The sequence below is a fragment of the Salvelinus sp. IW2-2015 genome, linkage group LG36 (genome assembly GCF_002910315.2).
Source record: "Salvelinus sp. IW2-2015 linkage group LG36, ASM291031v2, whole genome shotgun sequence".
NCBI lineage: Eukaryota > Metazoa > Chordata > Actinopteri > Salmoniformes > Salmonidae > Salvelinus > Salvelinus sp. IW2-2015.
This window is the reverse complement of record NC_036875.1, coordinates 40376365-40387727: the sequence shown is the minus strand read 5'-3', so window position 1 is coordinate 40387727 and position 11363 is coordinate 40376365. Positions and strand designations below refer to the sequence as shown.

General features: G+C 41.1%; 1 pseudogene; it reads right to left on the bottom strand.

Annotated features, from left to right (window-relative positions):
- LOC111959519 (dedicator of cytokinesis protein 9-like) overlaps positions 1–11363 on the bottom strand; it is a 118443-nt pseudogene that overhangs the window by 8747 nt on the left and 98333 nt on the right.

Sequence of the window (11363 nt, the reverse complement as noted above, 5' to 3'; positions counted from 1 at the left end):
CCATTAGCCGGCCCCTGCCCAGTACACTGCCCTGAACTTTAGTCACGGTCACTAGACGGTACACTGTCCTGAACTTTAGTCACGGTCACTAGACGGCAACTACAGGTTACTCTACCTTGCACCTTAGAGCCTGCTGCCCTATGTACTGTACATAGTCATGGACACTGGTCACTTTAATAATGGATCACTGGCCCTTTAATAAGTTTACATCTGTTTTACCGACTTCATATGTATATCCTGTCAAGACCTATCCTATTACAATGTGTACTTTAACAACTCACCTGAAGAACCTCTTTAAGTTGTTTGACCTTGTTGTCAGGTACTTCTTGGTGCTGGCATCATCCAGGAAAGCTCGGGCATATGCGAGGGACCAGCATTTACCTATAGATTAAAGGAAAATGTATTTTAGATTCACAAGTTGAGGGATATTTACCATGTAGAACAAGTTGAGGTATCTTTACCATATAGACAAGTTGAGGGATATATTTACCACATAGAACAAGTTGAGGGATATCTTTACCACATAGAACAGTTGAGGATATCTTTACATACAGAACAAGTTGAGGGTATATTTACCATACAGAACAAGTTGAGGGATATATTTACCACATAAACAAGATGAGGATATCTTTACCACATAGAACATTGAGTGTATCTTTACCATATAGAACAAGTTGAGGTGTATCTTTACCATATAGAACAAGTTGAGGATATATTTACCACAAGAACAAGTTGAGGGATATATTTACCATATAGAACAAGTTAGGGATATATACCATTAGACAAGTTGAGGGATGTCTTTACCTATAGACAAGTTGAGGTGTATCTTTACCATATAGAACATATATTGAATAAAATAATTGAATGGGTAAAATGAGAAAGTGTGTGTGTCTGTGGTTTGTGAGGACGGAGATGTGGTTTGTGAGGACGAGGATGTGGTTTGTGAGGACGGAGGATGTGGTTTGTGAGGACGGAGGATGTGGTTGTGAGGACGGAGGATGTGGTTTTGAGGATGGAGGATGTGTTTGTGAGGACGGCGATGTGGTTTTGAGGAGCGAGGATGTGTTTGTGAGGATGGAGGCCTGCACCTGGACACTATGCTGCCTTGAGTTTGAGCTGCAGCGGCGGATCATGTCCACCTCGCGGTGGCAACTAGCTGTCTTAGCTCGGTCAACCTCTTGCTCATCTCATCTATAGCCACCTCTAGGGGTTCAGGTCTGTGTGGTTGCTGGTACATCACCGCAATACGCTTCTTCACATAGGGGAAACAGTGGGTTGCTATGAGAGAGAGAGATTGAGAGAGAGAGAGAGAGCGAGAGAGAGCGAGAGCGACGGAGAGCGAGAGCGAAGAGCGAGAGCGAGGAGAGCGAGAGCGAGAGCGAGAGCGAGAGAGAGAGAGAGAGAAGAGAGAGGAGAAGAAGAGAGAGAGAGGAAGAAGAGAAGAGAGAGAGAGAGAGAGAGAGAGGAGATTCGCATTAACGTGGTTTCTTACGTCACCCTATTTGGCCCACAACAACTCCTTACCCACACGGGCATTTCTTAGGTGTTCAGACAGATGTTCACAAGCAGCTTTATAGCGTGAGACTCATTTATTCACTAAAGACCTTTGGGGTAAGGCAGCCCTATCAGTAAATGAAGATAAAGGTTGCACTATGGGATCTTTCACACTGTAAAACAAAATAAAACACAACCAATTAGGATGAAGAAGGATTCTAAACAAAGAGCTGACATCCTCAGAACCTAATCCAATATTTCCATAATTACACAGGACCCTTCCTAATATGACAGCGAGAAAGATACAGGTATGCCTGCACTAGCAAAGGTATTCTATGGGAATGAGGTGCTTGTCTGAGTAAATACTGTAGATACTATGASATGTTTAACATCAGTATTGCCATGTGAGTGGATTTGTGTGGACCGATGGGTTTTGATACGGTTGTCTGCTCTGCGGCTGGGTCCCATGGACTACACATATCTGTAGATTGTCTGGAGTCCCTCCCCCTTTTTCCAGCGACTCGTAGGGAATGTTCTAAGCAGTATGCGCGGATCATGTTAGTTTGGAGTGATAAGGAACCTGTCTGATATTTGTGTCTCGTTGTTTTCAGTGAGATGAGTCATCTAGAGGTGTGTCCCAATCTGTGTCTCTAAAGGGAAACCATATCTTAAATTCACAGATTTTGTCAGAACTTCTCRACATCCATGAACAGCACATCAGAAGGAGAGGTCTAGCTATGGGTCTCTACTGTGAACACATCGACCCTATGATTCACATGAAGTACTGTAGAACCTACTGGTCAGGATGGTCCTGCGTTTGTACTGCTCCTCCACCCCTCCCTGCTTCTTCCCCGACACGGTGAAGGGCATCTCGAAGTCAAAGCGCCGGATGTTGTGGCTCTTCTCAAAGTCTGTCTTCCTGTCCATCAGCTCCTTCTCTTCCAGGAACGGGGTAACGTGGGTCACCTGGATGTAGGCGTACTTAGAGTCCAGATCTTTAGGGTTGATCTGGATGGAACGCATAACATGAAGGACCAATCAGAACCATGGAAACCCCAAAATAAATGGTAAAATACTAAGAGTAAAGTTTGACTCTTACCCTCCCAGAGTCCTGAATCATCTTGACATTCTCCGGGCCGAACTTGTCAGAGTAGAGCTTGAGTAGCCTCTGAGATATCTCTGACAGTGGGGTGAATTTGGGTTCTTTGTAGATGTACTCCTTACCATCTTCATCCTCAAAGAATCCCTAGGAGGAAGCCAACATGACACACTATGGTTATAGTACATACAGTACTAGAGAATAGGAAAACAACATGAAAACACAAATGTGAAGGTATTCAGGTAACAAAGACATCAAAAGTAGTARGAACATCTAAAACAATGAGCGCAACAACACAAGTGAGGAGCTAAGGCACTATAATCCTGAACCTAAGAGCAAGAAATATTCCCKAAAATACTTATTCCCAAAAGCACAGAAACAAACAACAAAACTGGTCTAGGAACAGTGCTATGGGACCAATAAAAAGGTTGAATGCAGAGGATTGAATTTCACTCTATCAAAGCGTCTACAGTATTTACAGCCCCCAAAAAACGACAATAAAAAGTACCTTAACACTGTAGATGAATGGGGTAYTAGCCCCCAGCTAGGTGACTGGATACATTTACTCAGTAAGACATGACATCCTACCATTAAACCTGGACTAATATAGCCTATTGTTGTCAGGGCAACACTGAGCCAGGKAGTAGTAGAGAGTGCTGAGATGGATAAGATAAGCTAGGAGGAGGTAATGAAGCGGTGATGGACACATACCAGTAATACCACTGACTGTACTAACCCGGGACCACAATCATAAGCCTTAAGCTTCAATGCAGTGCATTCACCAGATTCATCACTTTCTCATTCATTTACCTCAGTCTCAGAGTCAGTAAACTGGTACTGCTACGGAGTTGTAAGGTAGAGCAACAGAAAACAAAATCATAGTTATTCCAACACTACCCAGACTACAACTATAGCAGATAAGCGTTCACACCATAACAGCACATACAGAAATAACACTGGTTCTGGGAAGGTTATCCACTCCAACAAAGCACACTGTCAAAAGCAACTAGTTAACACACTGAAAGACGAGGAAGAACCAGGTGTGAGAAGACTTAGGTGAAAATTACATCTAAAAATGGAAGCAAAAAAAGCCAAATTCAGTGGATTACTCCATTGAATCAGCAACATGCATTACTGTTGTAAAAAAAAAAGTAAAACAAGTAGGTGGAAGGTAGTGGTGAGTTAATGTAACTGCTAAGAGCTTTAAGAAGCACACAAGTGGCTGAAACATGTCATGGATTAGAGGCAGCAGCAACTAGTGGCTGAAACATGCATGGATTACAGCAACAGCACCCTAGTAGCTGAAACATGTCATGGATTACAGCACAGCACACACGTGGCTGGAACATGTCATGGATTACAGCAACATCACACTAGTGGCTGAAACATGTCATGGATTACAGCAGCAGCACACTAGTGGCTGGAACATGTCATGGATTACAGCAGCAGCACACTAGTGCTGAAACATGTCATGGATTACAGCAGCAGCAGCACACTAGTGGCTGAACATGTCATGATTACAGCAGCACACCTAGTGGCTGAAACATGTCATGGATTACAGCAGCAGCACACCACACAGATTTAGGCTGCTCAGGAAAATGAGCAGAGCCTACTGCAGAACTTACCGCTGCCTTTAAAGAGGATGAAATGCAGAAAAAAAGCATTAGAATGAGTAACAAAAGACCACGTGATGTGGTCATTCTTTTATCAATCAAAAACGCTTCCGGCAGCTCCCATGCTCAAATCAAGATGTTCACCATTTTGATATAGGGCACTTGGAGACGTGTTCTAAATGTCTGAATTAATCTTTAAAAAAGACAAAAAATATAATARCTACAATATCTAATACCTGTATAACGTACTGGAAAGAGCAAAGCAATAGTATAATGGGAAAGGGAAACAACTTGTTTGAWCTCCATTGCATTGTTTTTCTGTTGTACAACAGTTTACCATCAGATTTCAATCATTATCTTACCTGGCCAAAGAAAGCCACTCTGAAGTAGGTTCCCAGCAGCCTCTTGCCCGTGTGCATGACCTCTGTCACTTTGATGTAGGCCCGATGGAGTGTGTCATACAGGTGAGACAGTTTCTATGGAATTGAGAAACACACAAACACATTGATAAGAATCTGTGTCTTTATCCATGTTTGGGGGCCTTGAGACATTATTGTTGGGCACCATGACATAGACAGTGACATCAGAGGGAGTTGAGCCCGATGATATAGACAGTGATATCAGCTAGAGTTAAGCCCCATGACATAGACAGTGACATCWGWGGGAGTTGAGTCCCCTTTCAAAAAATGTAGAACTAAGAACAGATATAGCTCTTGGATCACTCCAGACCTGACTGCACTTGACTAGCACAAAAACATCCTGTGGCGGACTGCACTAGCATCGAGTAGTCCCCGCAATATGCAACTTTTCAGGGAAGTCAGGAACCAATACACGGAGTCAGTCAGGAAAGCTAAGGCTAGCTTTTTCAAACAGAAATTTGCATCCTGTAACTCCAAAAAGTTTTGGGACACTGTAAAGTCCATGGAGAATTGGAGCACCTCCTCCCAGCTGCCCACTGCACTGACACTAGGAAACACTATCACCACCGAAAAATCCACGATAATTGAGAATTTCAATAAGCATTTCTCTACGGCTGGCCATGCTTTCCTCCTGGCTACCCCAACCCCGGTCAACAGCCCCGCATCTACTTGCCCAAGCCTCCCCAGCTTCTCCTTCACCCAAATCCAGATAGCTTATGTTCTGAAAGAGCTGCAAAACCTGGACCCGTACAAATCAGCTGGGCTAGACAATCCACCCTCTCTTACTAAAATGATCCGCTGCCATTGTTGCAACCCCTATTACCAGTCTGTTCAACCTCTCTTTCGTATCGTCCGAGATCCCTAAAGTTTGGAAAGCTGCCGCAGTCAACCCCTCTTCAAAGGGGGTGACACTCTAGACCCAAACTGTTATAGACCTATATCTATCCTACCCTGTCTTTCTAAGGTCTTCGAAAGTCAAGTCAATAAACAGATCACTGACCATTTCGAATCCCACCGTACCTTCTCCGCTGTGCAATCCGGTTTCCGAGCTGGTCACGGGTGCACCTCAGCCACGCTCAAGGTACTAAATGATATCATAACAGCCATCAATAAAAGACAGTACTGTGCAGCCGTCTTCATCGACCTGGCCAAGGCTTTCGACTCTGTCAATAACCGTATTCTTATCGGCAGACTCAATAGCCTTGGTTTCTCAAATGACTGCTTCGCCTGGTTCACCAACTACTTCTCAGACAGAGTTCAGTGTGTCAAATCGGAGGGCCTGCTGTCCGGACCTCTGGCAGTCTCTATGGGGGTGCCACAGGGTTCAATTCTCGGGACGACTCTTTTCTCTGTATATATCAACAATGTCGCTCTTGCTGCGGGTGATTCCCTGATCCACCTCTACATAGACGACACCATTCTGTATACATCTGTCCCTTCTTTGGACACTGTTTAACAAACCTCCAAACGAGTTTCAATGCCATACAACACTCCTTCCGTGGCCTCCAACTGCTCTTAAAAGCTAGTAAAACCAAATTCATGCTTTTCAACCGTTCGCTGCCCGCACCTGCCCACCCGACTAGCATCACTACTCTGGACGGTTCTGACTTAGAATATGTGGACAACTACAAATACCTTGGTGTCTYGCTAGACTGTAAACTCTCCTTCCAGACTCACATTAACCATCTCCAATCCACAATTAAATCTAGAATCGGCTTCCTATTTCGCAACAAAGCCTCCTTCACTCACGCCGCAAAACATACCCTCGTAAAACTGACTATCCTACCGTTCCTCGACTTTGGCGATGTCATTTACAAAATCGCCCCCAACACTCTACTCAGCAAACTGGATGCAGTCTATCACAGTGCCATCCATTTTGTTACCAAAGCCCCATATACCACCCACCACTGCGACCTGTATGCTCTAGTCGGCTGGCCCTCGCTACATATTCGTAGCGAGGGCCCGCCTCTATACACCTCTTTTGGCTGCCTTTCCTTCCAGTTCTCTGCTGCCAATGACTGGAACGAACTGCAAAAATCGCTGAAMKTGGAGACTTATATTTCCCTCACTAACTTTAAACATCAGCTATCTGAGCAGCTAACCGATCGCTGCAGCTGTACATAGCCCATCTGTAAATAGCCCACCCAACTACCTACCTCATCCCCATATTGTTTTTATTTACTTTTCTGCTCTTTTGCACACCAGTATTTCTACTTGCACATCATCATCTGCTCATCTATCACTTCAGTGTTAATCTGCTAATTTGTAATTACTTCGCTACTATGGCCTATTTATTGCCTTACCTCCTCACGCCATTTGCACACACTGTATATAGACTTTCTTTTTTTTCTATTGTGTTAATGACTGTATTCTATGTGTAACTCTGTGTTGTTGTTTGTGTCGCACTGCTTTGCTTTATCTTGGCCAGGTCGCAGTTGTAAAAGAGAACTTGTTCTCAACTAGCCTACCTGGTTAAATAAAGGTGAAATAAAAAAATAAAAAAAATAAAAAAATGACATAGAGTGACATCAGATAGAGTTGAGCCCCGTGACATAGAGAGTGACATCAGAGTCTGCAGGTCTGCTGCTGTACCTCAAAATCCCTCCCCTGTTCATAGATGGGGATGATGAGCTTGTAGACGTCTGAGATGAGCTCATAGCGCTCAGCCTTCCACAGGCCGTCAGCACACTCCTCCAACAGCTCCATCAGGACATCCTGTATGGGAGAGAGGGACAGATAAAACACTGCTGTCATACCGTGTCCACACGAAGACGATCTGGATATGGGTGACACACACACCAGGGCTTCATTTCAAAGCTTTTATGAAGGTTAGTGCAAAAGTACTGGAAGAGTTATGAATACTAGAGACCTAATTGTCCTTGATGCAACACAAGCTAGTGTCCTTGATGCAACACAAGCTAGTGTCCTTGATGCAACACAAGCTAGTGTCCTTGATGCAACACAAGCTAGCCTGTCCTTGATGCAACACAACACGAAGAGTTGTTTAACTCCACTGACATTGTGTATAATGAGGATATGGCTGAACGAGAGATGAAAATGGGATTTAAAAGCAAATTTGTTTCACATGGCCTCTTAAAAGCTATTGAGCTGATAAGCTATGCTGTGTCATTTCTTTGTACTAAATTCAAGCATATAATTAGATGTGGAATTGGTTGCATGTTGTCTGTGAGCGTTGTTTTTGCTTTACACGTTGTTGGATAGTGTGGAGCAGAGCTGATTCACTGATAACATCTCTACAAGGTAGATGCCTGGTTATCTCCAGGAGACTGAAAACTCCACCATTTCAAATCTAATTCTATTTGTCACATGCGTCGAATACAACAGGTGTAGACTCTACTTACAAGACCTGAAATRCTTACTTACAAGCCCTTAACCAACGATGCAGTTTAAAGAAAAATACCCCTCAAAAAAGYAATAAAAGTACCAAATAATTAATCATTAATAAATAATTAAAGAGCAGCATTAAAATAACAATAGCGAGGCTATATACAGGAGGTACCGGTACAGAGTCAATGTGCGGGGGCACCAGRCAGTCGAGGCAATTGAGGCAATATGTACATGCAGGTAGAGTTATTATAGTGACTATGCGTAGATAATAAACAGAGAGTAGCGGCAGCGCTAAWGKGGGGGAGAGGCAATSTAAATAGTCTGGGTAGCCCTTTGATTAGCGGTTCAGGAGTGCTGGAGAGAAGCCAAGGTGATAAACGGAGCATAAAAGAAGCTAATCCTGCTAAGGATTTACAGTATTTTGCCTGTAAAAAAATTATAATTGGGCAATGTTTAGATGACCCCTTTACAAACGGGACCATTTTTACCACATTCTTGCCTGCATACACCTTTTATACCTTCCATGCCGAGGACGAGCGGTAGTAGTGGTGTGCAGATATGGGTGGGCGTCTATTTTAATAAATCCATTGGGAATATACGCCATCAAAAATAAATCTATTTTTTTATTTGTTTAGGCAGGTCCTAAGAAGCATTATAAGACAAATACAATTCATTTTCAAAAGAATGGATAGCATATTTTGAGTTTAATTAGGCCTTTGTTACAGGTCTGTGTAGCCATGGTTGCGCCATCCAAATGAAATCAATAGTTAGATGTTTTGTTCATTAAAACAGATAAGACACATCTACCCGATCACAGTCAACACACATATATTTTATAGTAAGAATATAATGAAAAATAACAGTAAAATACAAATAATATTTTTCTCACACAATTTGTTTCAAGGCAACGTGTGGAACCGCTGTCATATAATCTATATAAAAAAGTGATATTTTGAAACCAAGGCAAGCCACCTTTCATCTCTGTCCTACCCTCACTGCGCTTCGTTAGGGAGCAGGTGTTGGGTCTTACATTCATCATGATACTGATAGAAAATAATAGTCATCCTACTTTCAGAAGCATGTGAGTCTCCTGTTCATATTTCACAACCTCCACGGGCTTTTGGAGTTGTCTATATACGGTAGAGCAAAATAATAGGCCTGCACTTGATTTAGACTACATTATAGCATGCTAAATGTTTACGATCAGTGATAGATGAACACTTGATTTAGACTACATTATAGCATGCTAAATGTTTACGATCAGTGATAGATGAACACTTGATTTAGACTACATTATAGCATGCTAAATGTATACACCTTTTATACCTTCCATGCGAGGACGAGCGGTAGTAGTGGGTGTGCAGTATGGGTGGCGTCTATTTTAATAAATCCATTGGGAATATACGCCATCAAAAATAAATCTATTTTTTTATTGTTTAGGCAGGTCCTAAGAAGCATTATAAGACAAATACAATTCATTTTCAAAAGAATGGATAGCATATTTTGAGTTTAATTAGCCTTTGTTACAGGTCTGTGTAGCCATGGTTGCGCCATCCAAATGAATCAATAGTTAGATGTTTTGTTCATTAAAACAGATAAGACACATCTACCCGATCACAGTCAACACACATATATTTTATAGAAGAATATAATGAAAAATAACAGTAAAATACAAATAATATTTTTCTCACACAATTTGTTTCAAGGCAACGTGTGGAACCGCTGTCATAAATCATATAAAAAAGTGATATTTTTGAACCAAGGCAAGCCACCTTTCATCTCTGTCCTACCCTCACTGCGCTTCGTTAGGGAGCAGGTGTTGGGTCTTACATTCATCATGATACTGATAGAAAATAATAGTCATCCTACTTTCAGAAGCATGTGAGTCTCCTGTTCATATTTCACAACCTCCACGGGCTTTTGGAGTTGTCTATATACGGTAGAGCAAAATAATAGGCCTGCACTTGATTTAGACTACTTATAGCATGCTAAATGTTTACGATCAGTGATAGATGAACACTTGATTTAGACTACATTATAGCATGCTAATGTTTACGATCAGTGATAGATGAACACTTGATTTAGACTACATTATAGCATGCTAAATGTTTACGATCAGTGATAGATGAACACTTGATTTAGACTACATTATAGCATGCTAAATGTTTACGATCAGTGATAGATGAACACTTGATTTAGACTACATTATAGCATGCTAAATGTTTACGATCAGTGATAGATGAACACTTGATTTAGACTACATTATAGCATGCTACATGTTTACGATCAGTGATAGATGAACACTTGATTTAGACTACATTATAGCATGCTAAATGTTTACGATCAGTGATAGATGAACACTTGATTTAGACTACATTATAGCATGCTAAATGTTTACGATCAGTGATAGATGAACACTATTTAGACTACATTATAGCATGCTAAATGTTTACGATCAGTGATAGATCAACACTTGATTTAGACTACATTATAGCATGCTAAATGTTTACGTTCAGTGATAGATGAACACTTGATTTAGACTACATTATAGCATGCTAAATGTTTACGATCAGTGATAGATGAACACTTGATTTAGACTACATTATAGCATGCTAAATGTTTACGTTCAGTGATAGATGAACACTTGATTTAGACTACATTATAGCATGCTAAATGTTTACGATCAGTGATAGATGAACACTGATTTAGACTACATTATAGCATGCTAAATGTTTACGATCAGTGATAGATCAACACTTGATTTAGACTACATTATAGCATGCTAAATGTTTACGTCAGTGATAGATGAACACTGATTTAGACTACATTATAGCATGCTAAATGTTTACGATCAGTGATAGATGAACACTTGATTTAGACTACATTATAGCAGCTAAATGTTTACGATCAGTGATAGATCAACACTTGATTTAGACTACATTATAGCATCTAAATGTTTACGTTCAGTGATAGAGAACACTTGATTTAGACACATTATAGCATGCTAAATGTTTACGATCAGTGATAGATGAACACTTGATTTAGACTACATTATAGCATGCTAAATGTTTACGTTCAGTGATAGATGAACACTGATTTAGACTACATTATAGCATGCTAAAGTTTACGATCAGTGATAGATGAACACTTGATTTAGACTACATTATAGCATGCTAAATGTTTACGATCAGTGATAGATGAACACTTGATTTAGACTACATTATTGCATGCTAAATGTTTACGATCAGTGAGATGAACACTTGATTTAGACTACATTATAGCATGCTAAATGTTTACGATCAGTGATAGATGAGCAAACGAATAGATGAATACCATCTCCACTTATTTGCCCAGACAGAAACCAATTAAACCAAATAGCCTATAAAGACA